This window comes from Zea mays, chromosome 5, assembly GCF_902167145.1.
Source record: "Zea mays cultivar B73 chromosome 5, Zm-B73-REFERENCE-NAM-5.0, whole genome shotgun sequence".
In the NCBI taxonomy this organism is placed as follows: domain Eukaryota; kingdom Viridiplantae; phylum Streptophyta; class Magnoliopsida; order Poales; family Poaceae; genus Zea; species Zea mays.
Genome location: NC_050100.1, coordinates 134,067,189 through 134,085,284, shown reverse-complemented (window position 1 = coordinate 134,085,284; position 18,096 = coordinate 134,067,189). Strand labels below are relative to the sequence as shown.

The 18,096-nt window shown below is 47.4% G+C and overlaps 1 long non-coding RNA gene across 1 annotated transcript; it reads left to right on the top strand.

The window, feature by feature from the left end:
• Positions 1-1,805: 1,805 nt before the first annotated feature.
• On the top strand, positions 1,806-17,674 carry LOC109939534 (uncharacterized). Its single transcript, XR_002262003.1, has 3 exons — positions 1,806-2,152; positions 4,158-4,213; positions 17,430-17,674. It is a non-coding gene; the product is annotated as an uncharacterized lncRNA (long non-coding RNA).
• The last annotated feature ends 422 nt before the right edge of the window (positions 17,675-18,096 follow it).

Genomic DNA, 18,096 nt, shown 5'->3' with positions numbered 1-18,096 from the left:
ATCAAATCAAACCATAATTCAAATTCAAATTATTTAAACATGTGCATCAAACAAAAAGAATAACCTAGGCTCAACATGATGCAAACATTCATATATATCTTAGGTTTTAATATTCCCAAGAACCAAAATAATACATATCTACCATAAATAACCCAAAATCCTATTAAAGAGAATAGAAAAGAAAAACTATAGAGGTGAGAAAAGGAGTAACACCTGAATTTGCTAGGTATTAGAGAAGAAATTTTATACCTCCAAATTCAGGGAGTTACAAACCTATCCTCCTTAAAAAGAATCTCGCCCTCGAGATTCAGAGTTGGTTAGCAAAGAGCTCGGGATATTTGGATTTCAGATCGTCTTCTCTTTCCCAAGTTGCTTCTTCTTCTGAATGATGGCCCCACATGACATTGCACAATCTGATGGCGCTTCTTCGAGTGACTCAATCCGCTGTCTCCAGAATCTGAGTTGGTTTCTCGATAAAAGTCAAGTCTTCTTGATCTTTGAGGTCCTTGGTTGGCAATTTCTCTTCTGGTACTAGGAAACACTTCTTCGGTTGAGACACATGGAACACATCATGTACTACTGCAGACTTTCTGGTAGGCTGAGCTAGTATGCCACTTCTTCACGTCTTGCCTGAATCTGGTACGGTCTGACGTATTGTGGTGCTAACTTGCCCTTGACTCCAAATGTTTTGATTCCTCTGATGGGTGACACCTTCAGGTAAACATAATCTCCCACTTCGAAGCTCAACCCTCTTCTCTTGGTATCAGCATAGCTTCGCTATCTGGACTGCGCTGTCTTTAGATTCTCTCGAACCATTATGATATTCTCTTCGGCTTCAAGCAGAATGTCTAGACCGAACACCTGCCTTTCAACGGGCTGGTCCCAGTGCAATGGAGTTCGACAATTCCTCCCATAGAGTGCGTGGAACGGTGACATCTTCAAACTGACTTGGTAAATGTTGTTGTAGGAGAATTCTGCATAGGGTAGCCTCTTGTCCCAACCTGACTTGTCTTGCAAAGTACAAGCCCTCAACATGTCTTCTAAGAACTGGTTGGTTCTTTCCGTCTGACCATCTATCTGAGGGTGATAAGTTTAACTGAACTTCAAATGCGTGCCCAAGGCTTTATGCAACTGCTGCCAAAAGTGAGAAGTAAACTGGGTTCCCCGACCCGATACTCCATGCAAGCATACAATCCGGGACATGTATAATTCTGCCAACACTGTACTATTATAGGTGGTCTGTAATACCTCAAATAATTGGGTTATAAAAATGTACAAGTATGGGAATTATAAGAGGTTTATGTGATTACTTGTTTTGTTTTCTTCTTTTTGCATAACAAATAATGGGATCAAATGGACTACTAACAATTATATGAAATGTATAAACTAAATGTGCATCCCATGCTGGCATCCTTGATTTGTGACATTTGGATTGTGAACACAAAATTTGAAATAAATTCAAATCAAGTATAAAAGCTTTGGAAACAAAACAAGAAAATACAAAGAATAAAAGAAACAAAAGAGAAAGCCTACTCGAGCCTAGTGTGCCGTTTTCGGCCCACTTGGCCTTTCCCTCCGCGCGGCCTGCCCAGCCCGGCACCGACTCCTCGGCCCCACCGGGCAGTCACTGATCCCCTCGCCCGCTCCCGTTCACCAATTAGGTCGCTGTGGGGTGGGGCACGTTTGCCTACCTCTTCTACACGTGCATGCCAGGCTAGTCGCCCACTGGCTAGTGGGCCCCGCATGTGAGCCGATGCGCTACTGTTCTTCTCCTCGCAACGAACGGTACCGAAGCACATGGCACTGCGGGGAAATCGAGTGTCGTTGCGTTGTTACACCGAACTGACCTCCCGAAGGCCATATAGTGGACTCTCGAGGGTTTTTGTTCCACCTTTCACCCCCACAAATCATCGCTGGTCGAGAGAATTAAGAGAGAGGGAGCCGTTGGTGGCTGCCGCACTGGAATTTTAGGCCAAGTGCAACTAAGCTCTTGGCGAGTGTCCAATAGGGTTCGCCCGGTCGTGGGGAAGGTTGTCGACAACTTTCCTGGGGCGAATCGTGACACAGCGCCATAGAATCTCTCGCCGGAGTTCACGTTCTGCGGCTGTCCGCCTCGCCGCGTGTCTGACCTCACCCGCGACATAATCGGTCGGTAAGGCTTCTCCCAATCGAATTACTTTGATTCCCCGTGCGTTTAGCCATAGCCGTTTATGCCCGATGCTGCGAGATTGGGACGGGGCGGTGCTTTGCCGCCGCCATCGCCGAGGATACCCGACGCGCCACCACCTCAGTCGGACTTGGGGAGGGAGACTCGTGGTGGTCATCGATTCGTTGTCGAATGACCACGATTAGATCACCAGGCATCAGCTGCCAAGGTCAATCTAGGACCGTCGATTTTGGATCCGTCTGCCTTGTGCGTTCGGGTGGGTATGTTGAACCCTGTGCGTTAGGTTGGGATCCGAGGGTTGCGATCGGATCACGAGTAATTAAATCTTATCTGCTGATTTATCCACCAGCGTCTAAATCTGGGTATGGATTCGGTTGGGTACCAGATCTAATCCGGGCGGTCGAGGGAAGATCCAACGATCTGGGATTGCAGATAACCTTTCAGCCGAGTATATATTCGAAAAGCCCTCGTAAAACTGCCAAATGAACCTGTAGTCCTCTCCTAGTGTAAACTAATTGCAGTTATACCCGGGTCTTCACAAAACAACCCCTGGAATCTCTGGTATTTGTGTACGCAGTCCGGAGCCATTGGAGAAATTCAAAAATTAATTAGAAAATGTTTTTTGTATAGAAATAATTTCATAAACTTGTTTTATTCATATTTAATCCATTTTAACTCCTTTTTGACCCATTCCAGTTGCATTAAATTCATAATAATATTGTTTATCACATGATAACTTTATCTTGTTATGAAATATAGGTTAGAATTATACACTTGAATTGTTTTACATCTAACACCTAAAACCTTTAGAAAATCATAACTTGTTAATTATAACTCCGAATTTAGTGTTTCTTGAACCAGTGGTCTACTTATGATGCGTAGAATATTATCATACATTCTGTTATGATGTTTGGTGTAATGTTAATTTCTCCTGTACCATATTTGTTTGTATTGTTGTGAGTAGACGAGCAAGCCACCGAGGATCCGGTACTCAGCAGGTGGAAAATACGAGCAGGAGCTCGTTGAAGGAAAGTTGTGCCCTTAACCACTTTTATTTACCCAATATTGTTCTCTGTAATCACTTTGGCATGCTTAGGCCTAATTTTAATGGGACCCAATAGGTCACCCTAGTTTGGTCATCTTTATACCTTGTTTACCACTAAACTTTTTGGCTAGTCTCTGCTATTGCTATATGTGGTTTTGGGTATTAAGATAATTATCATTCATGATCATGCTTTATTATTGTTGTTCTATTTTGTTCATCATAAGACTATTGTGTTAATTGGAACATGGAGCTTAACTTGAGAATACAGTGCCACCACAAGGGTGGAATAGGACGCCCTTGGCAAAGTAATTAGGAAAGCTAGAGAGAGACTACCTTACCTGAAAGGGGCAAGTGAGGAGGCGTCACTGCAGAGTATAGGGAGGTTCTTGGGTCGTACTGTCTGTTTAGCTTTCCAGATGAGGGATTCCTATGCTTCCTTCGCCCTAAATCTGTATCAGATTTTCTCGAACTAGTGGAACTTTGGAAAGGCCTTGTAGTGTTACCCTGACTCGTCTCCTCGGTAGAGATGAATGGGACTTCTAGACCCCTTGGCAACTGGGTAGCATAACTTGTGGGTAAAGGGTACAACCTCTGCAGAGTGTAAAACTGGCATACTAGACATGCTCGCGGTCATGAGCAGCTTATGACTCTCGCATGATTAACTTATGGAATTAAACTCAATTTGTCATATGCATCGCATTGTGGATTTATTATTAATTTTGATTTATTATTACTCTGGTTTGGTATATACTTACATTTAGTAACTGCTAATAAAATTTGACCAACTTAATAAAAGCAATGCTCAGCTTTATCTATTATTTGTTGATCAGCCTTACACTTCACATGAGCTCCCACCTTTGGTACGTTCATGCACATTATTCTCCACAACTTGTTGAGCTATGATCTTTTGTGAGCTCATCCTTGCGATATATAAACCCCCCATAGGTGAAGAGCAGGTAGCCCTGGAGGATGTCTACTACGAGGAGTACGAGCTTGTCTAGGTAGCGTCTCCCAATTAGCTTTATGGTGCCAAGAAATAATTATTAGTTTGCTTTATTGTTATCATTTATTTTTGTAAGACACTTCCGCAATGTAATTATGTTTGTGACATTTATCTCTATACACTTGGTTGTTATGTGTGCTGTTCTTCTTTGGCGCACATATGAGACGCACCCGGCTTCACCCCTTAAATCTGGGTGTGACATGGTCTTAACTGGTATTAAATGGCCTTTGTCAAGAGGTCCACTACTACCCAGATGGAGTCATAACCGGCTCGAGTGCGAGGCAAACCGACTATAAGGTCCATCTCAATCTCATCCCATTTTCACTTAGGAATCTGCAATGGCTGCAACAAACCTGCGGGCCTCTGATGCTCTGCCTTAATTCTCTGACAACTGTCACATATGGCAACATACTCTGCGATCTCCATTTTTATACCGTACCACGAGAATCTTTTCTTCAAGCCTTGGTACATCTTATCGCTGCTAGGGTGTATGGAATAAGCTGTCTCATGAGCTTCCCTAAGAATTAGCTCTCGAATCAATTTAATGTCAGGAACACACAACCTATCTTTGAACCATACCATGCCTTCCACGTCTTCCCAGAAATCCTTGCCTTTCCCATCTAAGATCAGCTGCCGAATTTCATTGATCTTCTCATCATCTTTCTGCCCATCCTTGATCTCTTGCTCTAGAGTGGGCTCTAGCTCAACTGTCACTCCTTGGGTGTTGTTTAGAAATCCGAGATTCAGCCTATCGAATTCCTTTGCTAGTTCATATGGCTTCGGAGGAGCGACCATCATGTTGACTTGGCTTTTCCTGCTCAAAGCATCTGCAACCACATTAGCTTTGCCTGGGTGATAATGTATCTCTAGCTCATAGTCCTTGATCAACTCCAGCCATCTTCGCTGCCTCATGTTTAACTCTGATTGAGTGAATATATATTTGAGACTCTTGTGGTCTGTATAAATATCACAGTTCTGCCCATATAGATAATGCCTTCAGGTCTTCAGTGCATGAACCACTACTGCTAACTCTAGGTCATGTGTGGGGTAATTCCTCTCATGAATCTTCATCTATCGGGACGAGTACACCACTACTCTCCCTTCTTGCATTAACACACATCCCAGACCAATGTATGAAGCATCACAATACACTGAGAATGGCTTATGAACATATGGTAGAATCAACACAAGTGTTGTAGTCAACTTCTTGTTCAATGTTTCAAAGGACCCTTGCCACTCTGGGGTCCACTTGAATACAACCTTCTTCGCTAGCAGGGCTGTCATTGGTCTAGCAATCTTAGAGAAACCTTCAATGAAACACTGATAGTATCCGACCATTCCAATGAAACTATTGATTCCTTGGACATCTCTCGGTGCTTTCCAGTCCAGGATATATGCTACCTTCTTCGGATCCATAGCTAATCCGTCTCGGTTTATGATATGACCCAAGAATAGGACTTCACCGATCCAGAACTCGCATTTGCTCAGCTTGGCATACAGCTGATGCTTCCGTACCGTTGCAATACCATCTTCAAATGCTCCTCGTGTTCTTCCTCATTCTGAGAGTATATGAGAATATCATCGATGAACACCACTACGAACTTGTCGAGGTAGTCCATGAACACACTATTCATCAAGTTCATAAAGAAAGTTGGTGCATTTGTCAATCCGAATGACATGACTGTGTACTTATATTGTAACACCCGAGGTGTTTATCGTCTGCTCGACCACGAGTGCGGACTTTAACACGTGATAGCGGTGAATAACATGGGCACTAAATTTTAATCATCTTCGAATATCACGATTTTGATATCGTGTCTGTCTCCATCTGTCTAAATTGTCACTAATTTATTTTTATAAAATTCATACTTTAGTAATCTTCTGAAACAACGAATCCAATATCGTTTGGTTTGATCCGTCAACATCTGGCTAAAACTCAGCATTGTAAATTTTTCCTCAAACAAATTCATTTAGAATTCAACGAATAAAGTTTTCAGTTCAAAATAATCTTGACCCCGTGTGTTATCTGAGAAATCGTGTTCGAAGATAATGACATGGTCTGGTCCGTTATTTCTTGCTCTACTCTGAGCATTCAGGTAGCAAATGAATTTATCGGGTCTCAGTTATATCAAGAGAAATCTCCTATGTAGTTGGCAATGTCAATTTGGTTTGACCAAATTAAACCTCATTTATACCCTGGTACTAGATTCAAATCTGAGAGCATAAATATATATATGGATTAGTGTGTAAAAAAGGAAATAACAAAGGAGAAAATATCCAGCCGATCCTTATCCTTCAGCCACCGCGGGCCTTGATATTTTTCTAGGCGACGCTCATCTTCCTGTTCCTCGCGTGCCGCGGTCTCCCAGATCGCCAGCACTCCCTCTCTACTCCCTTGGCCTCTGCTCCTCCATGGCCACACTCCCTCCTTCTAGTCTCCCATGGACGAGCGCCCAGCCGAGCTCCTCCCTCGTCTCTGTTGGGGCGAAGGCGAACACGCTACCATTCGCTCTACGACTTTGCCTTCCCATCACGCAGATGAAGGCCACATCCACAGAACGCGTCAGAACAAGCCGAAGGCGCCGACCAGACGGAGACCTGTACGGTCCGCTTCGCCCTCGGGTTGCAAGACGAAGGCTTTATTGAAGTCTGCGGGTCTCCCACGTCGTCACTGCACTGGGAGGCCCATGTGGGATTCGATCCATGGTAATGGGCCCTGCGAGGACAAGCGCGATAATGGTCATGTCTGTAATAGGGTTAACCGTAATGACTGCCTGTAACCTCCCCTCGTGGGAATATTTTAGGGATAAACCGGGTACTTGAGGGCATAAACGTCTTTGGAAGGGACAGGCGGCTACTCGAGTACCTATAAATACCCCCGTACAGTGCCCGCTACAGGGAGGAAAAAAGCTTTTGGCATTCCATACTAAACCTTACAAGCACATTTTCTATTTCCCTGTTGGATTAACATGCCCAGGCGGACAGGTTCCCAACATTTGGCGCCCACCGTTCGGGCTACGAAAAACAACCCGCGATGGCCCCCAAGCGAGCTAATTCGAAGGCTGCCCCATCCATCGACGACGCTGTGAAGGCAGCGCTTCTGGCGAACAAGAAAGGCAAGGCCCTCGCGGACGCCACCCACCAAGAGTCCTTCGAAGACGACGCTGTCAACAGCAAAAGGCAGTACGAAGACCACCCCACCCCGACGGCACTGTACGCACTTACAGTTCCGAAGACGCGCCCCAAGCACCACCGCCAGGCTCCGCTCCACCAGAGGGCGAAGTCACCATAGAGGACGGAGAAGTCATCGACATCTCAGCCAAAGACTAGCTAAAGCTATGAGCTCTGCGCATCAAAAACCACCACCTCCAGAAGCAGAAAGAAATCCTCGAAGCCAAGCGTCAACGAGTCACCATGCAAGCCAAGGTGCGCCAGATGATACAAGATGAGGAGCAGAGAGCTCGGGAGCTCGAACAAGAGATCGCGCTCATGCAAGGCGAAGGCCAGTACAATCTGTAACGCGGCCCGCCCGCACCTCTCCAGCAGTATGCCCAGGCCGGAGACCCATTCATACCACAGCGCGACCCTTTCATCCCACTAGTCGTAGCTTTTCAGGGGATCAACTACCTCGACGAACGAAGCCCCCTGGCTCCACAACTCCAAGCATCGCCCTGGCTCGCCAACTTCAAGGCCGACACCTACCCCAAATACAATGACAGTACCGACCCGGCTCAGTACATCATGAGCTACCAGGTAGCCGTCACATCGTCCGGAGGGGACGACGCCACAATGGACAAATCCTTCATCATCGCACTCGAAGGCCCGACCTTGACTTGGTACACCAGGTTACCGCCACTGTCCATTAATTCCTGGAAAGGGCTTCGCGACAAGTTCCTGCTCAACTTCAAGGGGTACCGACCTGACACAGACGCCCTGGCCGAGTTATCTCTCTGCAAGCAGCAAGAGAAGGAAACCCTTCGCGAGTAATATAGGAAATTCCTGACGCTCAAATCACAACTGCCATCAGTTGACCACCACATCGCAATCCATTACAGCATCAGCGGTCTTCGGGCTGGTGTCCTGTATAGTCATTGCATCAGGGACCCACCCAAGAATCTACAAGAGCTATACCGATTATTTGAGAAGTATGCCAGGTCCGAAGAGCTCCATCAACGCAAGGTTGAGTCTCAGAGGAAGCCCAAGGACCCTCCACAGCCCAGCAGAACCTAGATAGCGCAGCCAGACTTCGGCCGGGACAACCGCAATCATCATCAGGTGCAAAACATTGCCAACCAGCAGCCAGCCGAAGAGACCACCCGTCGTCAGGAATACCACCCCCAAGGCCGCGACAACGACATAAGGGGAAGAGGCCGCGGACGGACACAACAGCCACGCAGATTCTTCTGTTTGTTTCACGGTGAAGACTGTGCTCACCCGACAAGGATTGTCCAGAGACCATGGCCACCAAGGACAGAATGTCCAGAGCACAACCGACCGACAACCAGAGGGTAGTAGCGCACACATACCATCAACAACAACCCTACCACAACGAGCAAATCCAGCATCCAACCAACCACGCTTACCAGCACCAAGAGGTCCAGGTCCTACCACCACCGCCTCCACATCACCAAAATCCACCACACCACCACCACCCACAAGCACCCAAACAGGAGGACTTCGCCGAACCACCATATCGGGGAGTCATCCATATGATCACTGGGGATCGAGCGTGGACTTCGACACGAAGCGGCAGAAAAAGGACCACTACCGAAGCATGGACCATGTCGCCCTCACTGGCCCAGTAGTGGAGACGAAGTGGTCCCATGTACCGCTCACCTTCGACGCCAGAGACATCGACTTACTCAGCGCTCCTCACGCAGACGCCTTGGTGATCAATTGCAGTGTAGCAGGCTGGGATCTACACAAAGTGCTGGTCGACAATGGCAGTCAAGCTGACATTATTTTCCTGCACGCCTTTGATCACATGGGAATAAGCCACAACCTACTCAAACCTACAGACAATCCCCTATTTGGCTTCGGTGGCAAGGGCACCTTCCCCGTCGGCAAGATCGAGCTCCCCTTGTCATTTGGTGCAGCACCCAATGTGCGAAGTGAGCAGGTCACTTTCAACATTGTCGACATGATCTATCCATACAATGCCATAATGGGTCGGGGATCGATCAACAAGTTTGAGGCGGCCATTCACGGACTCTACCTCTGCATGAAAATCCTAGGTCCGCAAGGCGTGATCACTGTCTATGGCAACCTGCAAACAACGCGCAACATTGAAAATGACTTCGTTCCAGGGTAGCGGAACATACACTGCCTCACTACAAAGCACGAAGACATTGAAAGCAGTCGGCCGAACGTAGACGAAAAAGTCAAAGCGCAACTCCAAAGCAACGACGGAACAAAGGCGGTACCCCTTGACCCGGCAATGCCCAGGCAAATGGTTATAATAAGCAAAGACCTGACCTCGCGAGACAAGGAAAAACTCATTTCCTATCTCTCCCGAAACAAGGATGTCTTCGCTTGGTCTGCCCTCGATCTGGTCGGGGTCAGCCGCTCCATCATCGAGCACAGCCTGGGCATCGACCCTTCGGTGCGCCCAAAAAAGCAGCGACTTCGAAAAATGTCCGATGAGAAAACTGAAGCAGCCAAGGCTGAGGTGCACCGCCTATTAGAAGCCAAATTCATCGAGCCAATCGCTTATCCCACATGGCTCGCCAACGTGGTCATGGTGCAAAAGAAGAGCGGCAAGTGGCGCAGGTGCATAGACTTTACAAGCCTCAATAAGGCTTGTCCCTAGGATAACTTCCCCTTGCCACAGATCGAGAAAATAGTCGATAGCGCAGCAGGCTGCGAAGTCATGTCACTCCTTGATTGCTTCTCCGGGTACCACCAGATTTTCATGAAAGAGAAGGACAAGACAAGCACAAGCTTCATCACACCCTTCGGCACATACTGCTTTGTAAGAATGCCAAAGGGACTCAAGAATGCTGGATCCACCTTTTCTTGCCTCGCCAAGAGGGTCCTCGAAAGCCAAGTCGGCCGCAACATTTTCACCTACGTGGACAACAATGTCGTCGCTAGCAAAAACAAAGAGGATCACCTGACCGATCTCGCAGAAACATTCGCCAACATGAGCGATGCACGGCTCTGGCTCAACCCTGAGAAGTGTGTCTTTGGAGTTCGCTAGGGAAAATACTTGGTTACCTAGTATCGCACCGAGGGATTGAAGCCAACCCAACAAAAATACAGGCAATCTTAAACATGGCACCTCCGTAGTCCACCAAGGACGTCCAGCGACTGACAGGCAGATTGGTCGCCCTGAACAGATTCATCTCTAAATCCGCAGAGCGGAGTCTACCCTTCCTCAAAACATTGCGTGGTGCAAAAGAATTCGCTTAGGGACCAGAGCAAGCGGCGGCCTTCGAGTCGCTCAAACAACACTTGTCCGACCTAGCCACGCTCACAAGTCCCGACCCTTCGCTACCGCTGCTTCTCTACATTGCGGCTTCACCATGTGCAGTCAGTGCAGCACTAGTCCAAGAGCGGGACAGCAAGGGCAAAAGTCAGCAGTGCCTAGTGTACTATGTCTCCGAAGTCCTCACGCCTTCTAAGTGCAACATGACTGAACTCGAAAAAATATCATACACAGTTGTCATGGCTTTGCGCAAGCTCCGACACTACTTTGAGGCATTCAAAGTACGGGTCACTTTGGACAGGGGTCTGGGAGAATTGTTCAGGAACCCTAAGGCATCTGTCAGAATTGCCAAATGGGCAGCTGAATTATCCGGGTACCACATCACCATGGAACCCAGAACGACGATCAAATCATAGGTCCTGGCCGACTTCATCGTCGACTGGACAGGACCTGTACGACCACAAGAGGAGTCTTCGGGAAGAGTCTAGACCATCCACTGCGATGGCGCATGGTGCCATGTGGGGGCAGGCACCGCAGCAATTATCACGTCACCCACCAGCATCAATTACAGATACGCAACGCGCCTCAGCTTTGCTTTAGAGTTCGATAGGTGCACTAACAACATAGCAGAGTACAAAGCTGTCATCCTAGGACTTCGCAAGTTACGAGCCCTCAGTGTCACCACGTGCATAATCAGGACAGACTCCAAGGTCGTCGCCGGCCAGATCGAAAAGGAGTACTCAGCAAAAAAGCATGTGCTCATGCAATATCTCACTGCCGTCCGCAGCCTCGAGAAACAGTTCAAGGGTTTCACCCTACAACATGTCGACCGCAACAAGAACGAAGAGGCCGACACGTTGGCCAAAGCAACAACCAAGGGCGAGGCCCTGCCTTCCGACGTGTTCTACCACGTCATCGGCACGATAGCCGTTCGCAACCCCGAAGGTTTGCAAATAACTCAGGACGCCGAAGGCCACAGAATTGTCAACCTCATCATGGCCGAAGACTGGCGAGCCCCAATAACACTATACCTGCAAGGCCACTACCATTCAACCGACCACAATGAGGCCAAACAACTAAAGCACAGAAGCAGGGACTTCGCAATAGTCGAGGGTTAGCTGTACAAAAAGAGAATCAGCCAGCCCATGCTGAAATGCATAACCGAAACTAATGTCATAGAAATCCTCCATGAAGTCCATAGTGGAACCTGTGGTTCACACTTAGAACCGAGGGCCCTCGCAGCCAAGGTGATCCGTCAGGGATTTTACTGGCCCGCAATAATCTGCACAGCCTACCGAGTCACCAGGTCATGCGTAGCATGCCAGAAGTTCTCTCCTCGCTAAGGCAACCCTTCGCAATTCACCAAGCTCATCGCACACACATGGCCACTTCAACGATGGGGGCTGGACATCGTTGGACCACTGCCTACATCTCAAGGGAACCTCAAGTTCACCTTCATCACCGTTGAATATTTCAAAAAGTGGATTGAGGCCAGAGCAGTCTCCACGATAACATTGAAGACCGCCCAAAAATTCTTCTGGCAAAACATTGTCTGCCGCTTCGTAGTCCCATCCGAACTCACCATCAACAACGGCAAACAGTTTGACAGCCAAGACTTCAAGGAATTATGCAGTTCCATCGGCACCAAGCCTGTCTTTGCCTCTGTGTACCACCCACAATCCAACGGTGTCGTCGAACGCGCCAATGGCAAGATCTTTAGCGCCAACAAGAAAAGGCTCCTTGACGACAAAAAGGGCAAATGGGACGACCAATTACTCGAAGTCTTATGGGCCCTGAATACGACAGAGTGCCAAGCAACCGGGTTCACACCCTTCCGCTTGATGTATGGATGCAAAGTAATGACGCCGCAAGAATTAAAGCACAGGTCCCCCCGAACAAACAAGCTAGCCATCCCCGAAGTCGACAAACCAACCTCCAAGGATCTCATCGACGGAGACCACGTTCTCGCCCTGCAGGCCCTCAACAAGTACCAGGTCTAGACCAAAGCATGGGTGACAACACAGTCGTCCCAAGAGAATTCAGAGAAGGGGACCTCGTACTCGTAAGGACCACCCGAACAGAGTCCCAGGCAAGCTCGAGCCGAAGTGGGAGGGGCCATACATAATCAAGACAAAGGAGTCCCCCAGTGCTTATAGGCTAGCAGCATCATCCGACGAAGACCTAGAACTCTCATGGAACATCGATAGTCTTCGCAAAATTTTTATTTAAGCGCATTTGTAATTCTCCAAACTATGTTATTTAGGTTCGCACTCTTTTCCTCCCGAGGGTGAGGTTTTTAACGAGGCGACGCCATGTAATATACCAACGAAAAACCCCCACAAAAAACTCCATGCGCCATTACCAAAAGTGTCAAAAAAGACCGCTACGATGGCCTTTGACATTCGACATATACGAGGTCACTGTGACAGGTAGCACAGACTACCCTCGCGTGCGACAAATCCGTGCAAAATTCGCCCAAGGGTGCGCCGGACAAGCACAACAAGTGCGCAACACGAAGTCTTTACTAAAAGACATCCGTACAAAAGTCGCCTAAGGGTGCAGCCGAACAAGCACAACAAGTGTGCAACACGAAGTCTTTACTAAAAGACATCCGTGCAAAAGTCACCTAAGGGTGCAGCCGGACAAGCACAACAAGTGCGCAACACGAAGTCTTTACTAATAGACATCTGTGCAAAAGTCGCCTAAGCGTGCAGCCGGACAAGCACAACAAGTGCATGATACGAAGCCTTCACTAACAGGCATCTGCGCAAAAGCCACCCAAGGGTGCAGCCGGATACACACTACACGTGCGCCGAAGGCCAAGCATCACCCTAATGGTGCAGGGTACGTTACGATCGCTGTTGTCTGACATAGTCAAACAAAACCACCTACGAATACAACCAAACACGTGTCTTCGGCACCCTCACATTGCCGCAGCAAGCGAAGTCCCCATCTCAATTCACAACAAACAATATCATAGTTTACATACACACAGCAAAAGGCCACCGGCCACATTGCACAAATAAATACCTACCGCATCTTGTTGCCCTTCCTCTTTATCGCGAGCCGGGGGAGGGCAACGTTTTCACTCACTACCGCAATACAAGAGCGAGGGCAGCATAAACGCTACATTGGCTCAGCCTTCGGGATAAGGCCTGCCTCACGAAAATTAAACAACATCATTCTCAACTCCTCACCCTCAAATAGACTCCGCAGATCCCCCTCCCCAATACATGTCCCAGACGACGAAGACAACAAATCTAGCTGGCCATCCCGATCTAGCCGAAGGCGGGTTCGTTCCATCCCCATCCGACGACGCCTATTACTTCACGACGTACCACCAACATTATGCTTCACCACCACCCTTCGCCGGCGGGACTCCCCAGTCCTCGCCTCAGCCGGGGAATCGAATGCTCCACGCTGTGACACCCTAGTGTCACCTAGGGTTTATCTCAAATGCCAAACCAAGAACCATTATTTTATGTGAACCAAAGTAAGCATGAGCATCAAATTAACTTAAGTAAGAAGGAATTCACCAAGCATATTCTTAAAAGTATCATGATCAAAACAATTGAGACTTTTAAAAAGGTAAGAATATGTAACCCTAATAAAAACTCTAAGTAAACCCCATGAGCAAAAATTCAAGAAAATAAGGAAAAGGGTATGAAAAATTTAAAATTATGACTTGAGACAATTATAAAAATTAAAGTATATTTAATAAGCAACAAGAAAGGTTGAGAAAGCTTAGCCAAAATAACTCAAATAAATCCCCAAATCTGCCCTTGAGCTATGAACCCTTGGAGAAATTCAGATTCCTGAATTTCTGAATTTCAGACCTCTTCCCAAAGATCATCTGCGTTCTCTGTTTTTCGAAACTCAAAACTAGGAGATCCAAATATCAAAGTTGTACCAAATTTCCTTGAACACGTCCTGGAAAAGTTTGAACTCAAACCAAATTCATTTGACACGGTTTTGGCGCAGTTTGACCTCGGGACCAGGCATTCTGACACTGGCACCTTGGTGACGCTACAACTCCCTGTCCCTAGCCTAAAACCGCGCGACGTCCATACACAAAAGACAAAGCATGGTCAGGTGAACAAATCCTTCACAGCGATCTTGCCCAAATTCGCGAAGATTTGCACCCAACCAGCGCTTGAACATGGGCAGAGGCAACGGGAACACGTGTTCGACCGTGGCTGACACCCCCGGTTCACGCCCGTTCGCGCACCGCGCTTCCCAGTGGACGCCCGCGCGCGCTCGCCAGTCCACGACCGCCCGTGCACCGCGCCGTGCCTATAAAGCCTTCCCAGGCGCGCCCCACTTCGCCCCGCACTCACTAGCACCGGTCGGCCACCTTCCCTTAGCTCCGGCGAGCTCAATTCCGCCCGCCATTGCCGCTAGAGCTTCGGCCACCGTGGCCAGCCCACTCCAGCCACCCTCGAGTCGAGCCAGTGCTTTGGCTAGCTCCACTAGTAGCCCGTGAAGCTCGCCAAGCCCTCGGACCAGGCCGGACTTCACCGGAGGCCCGAGATCGACCTCACCGGACTTCGGTCTTCCGCCGCCGCGCGTGGACCGAGCTAACCGGTGAGTCTCCGACCAATTCCTTGCACCCATATCTTCTCTGGCACCCCGTGAACCTCTCTGACCCATCCAATTGCTCTATCTCGCCGCGACCAGGCCGGACTCCTCTCCGCCGACGAGCATCCTCGCCTGCGCGCGTGGACCGACCGACTCTGGCCATCTCCGACGGCGACCCGCACACCGTTGTGATCCCCGAGACCTCCCCTACGTCCTCGACCACTTCACCGGAGCCATCTCGCCGCCGGTAAGCCCCTCCGCCCTTTCTTCCGCCGCGGTTACTGTTTAAGTTAGAAGAAGGACCTCGGGTTAGGATTTGTAGAACCCGAGGGGTTTTCTGTAACGTCAGTGACTCATGTGAATAGTAGCCTAAGGACTGATCCACGAAGAAAACTTAAAAACCCGCCAGGGACCCCAGTGCAAAGTGGATTTCCAATTAACCAATTCTGTTAATCTTTTAAAATGACCAGAGAACTTAGAAAACCCATAACTTGATGAATATTTAATAAAAAGTTGTCAAACTAATTTTGCTAGCTCCTGAATATTATGAACTATCATTTAAAAATGATAAACCCTATGCTTTCTGTTCTAAATTTTAGAGTTTAAAATTTAAAAACAGAAACTTAGCAAACCTAATTTAATAAAGGAAAATTAGTTTTTCTTTTGTGCTGAACTTAAGAAAATTTGTAGATGTTCAAACCTCATTTAGACACTGTTTAAAAATAGTAGGAACCCCAGCATTAGAAAATATGATGTAGATATTCATTTAAAGCTATTTTGCCCAAAACTTAGAAAAAACCAGAAAGGCATTAGAAATTGGTGAACAGTGAGTAAAATTATTTTTCCTAGTTTACTTATGTAACAGAGAACCTAGGAAAAATACAGAGACCATTAGTTCAGACCAGTTTTAAATTAAAATGTTTTATTTAGCCTTATTCGGACTGAAAATCAATTATTAGAGATGCAAAACTATAACCAAAATGAGTAATAAAAATCCAGTGGACTTACAACCACCAGAGCCCCACTACAAAAAAAAGAACACCTCAGCCCAACTTTTTAAGTAAGGAAAATAAATATAAAGTGATAATAAGGCATTTTCCAAATAATTCATGAACAACCCCTAATCATGTGATAATGGGCAACCAAAAATTAGCTAAGTCCATAGTAAGATAAACCACCAGAGGCTGCTATTGAGGATCTCCCCGCAGCCCCAGCAATTGAAGGCAAGCCCCGGTTTTATGCATAACCATATTATTATATGCTACTTTACTACACTTAATGCTTGTAGGATTGCAATGTGCACTTAAGTGTATGAGTTGCTTGAAACCTCTAGTTGCATGAACTTAGGATTCCTTTTTGAGATGAATACTAGTATGCTAGGTCGAGTAGCTGCTTGCTAATCAGGATCTCGGTAGAAGTCGAGTGATTTTTCTAGCACTCGCGCGAGGTCAGGAATTGATTGTATTCATCTTGATAACGGGATATATGTTAGTCTATGGACTTGGATCCAGGGAGGATGCCTTGTCCATGAGACGGGAAAAAGGAATTAAGGATTAATGTGTGGATACCTGAGTCAAGCTTTTGAACGTACTAAGCACATGCCGGGAAAAATGGTAACCGGTAAACCTAGTACCTGATTGAAGCCGGGCGTGGACTTTATCCCTCATGCGACCTGAGACTGGGTCTCCCATGCTAGCTATGGTGGGTACAAGTGCGGTCACTGCACGGCGGCAGCCGGGGTCAGTGGAGCATTGTATGCCAAGGCGGTGAGGCCTGGACGCGAACGGGGAATCGATGGGGACAGTTGTCATGTGTGGGGTCGGAGTACCCCGACATGCCGTGTGTTTAGATTTACCTTGCAAGGTTAAAACTCGATTCGAATCGTCTGCTTCTCGCAGCTAATGAGACTGCTTGACCCCTTGTACTACATTGAGTAAGAAGTGAAATGTGGTTACATGAGATAACTTGTTGATTGAAGTAAATGATTGTTACCATGTATGCTTAGAAGGAGCAAACCTAGCTAAGTTAATGATGATAGAATTTGAAAAGCAAAAAAAACTGATTTTAGAAACAGCTAGTGCTTTTGGCAAACCAAACCCCTCAGCCAAACAGCTGCATAGTCTAGAGGTAGAGGAGTAGACTCCTCACACCGGTTAAGTCTAGCTGAGTATTAATATACTCAGCCTTGCTTGTGGCATAATTTTTGCAGGTACCATTCAGGAAATGGTTGATGGTGTGACTTGGCCTACCACCCTGCCACTGGGTTGGACGGTCGAGTGGGATGTTGCTCCGGCAGGAGAGGAGCACGAGGAGTAGTCGGCTAGGCCTTGCCCATTTCCTCAATACCGACGACATCGATTATCTGCTGCACTTTATTATGTGAACTTTATTTGCTACTCGAAAACTCCGATTTATGTAATAACTCAGTACTTAATTTGAGGTTTTCCTGTTTTATTGTATTTCTTGTGTGACTCACCTTTGAGTGAGATTGTGGAATTTGATCCTGGTTAAGTGGCTCTATCAGACTAGATCTGAGGGACTGACGGGTTATTCCGATTTAAGTGTGTTACGGCCCCTGAGGCGTGACTTAGGCACTTAAGCTGGAATAATTCGGGCGGTTCTGCCACACACGCGCTTCCAGCCGCGACGCGGACTCTGCCGCGGCCACACCCAACGCAGCAAAATAATCCAAATCCTCAGCCGAAGACTCCTCCGTCCACGAAAACAGGCTCCCAAACTCACCCCCATCAGATGACCAAGACCCGGTTTCCGTACCAGACAAATTTTCATTAACAGGCATTGCACTCGCAGCCGCCACAAAATTAGTATCATCAGTAGGGGTTGCTTGCGCAGGCCCAGACGTCAGAACTTGCGCA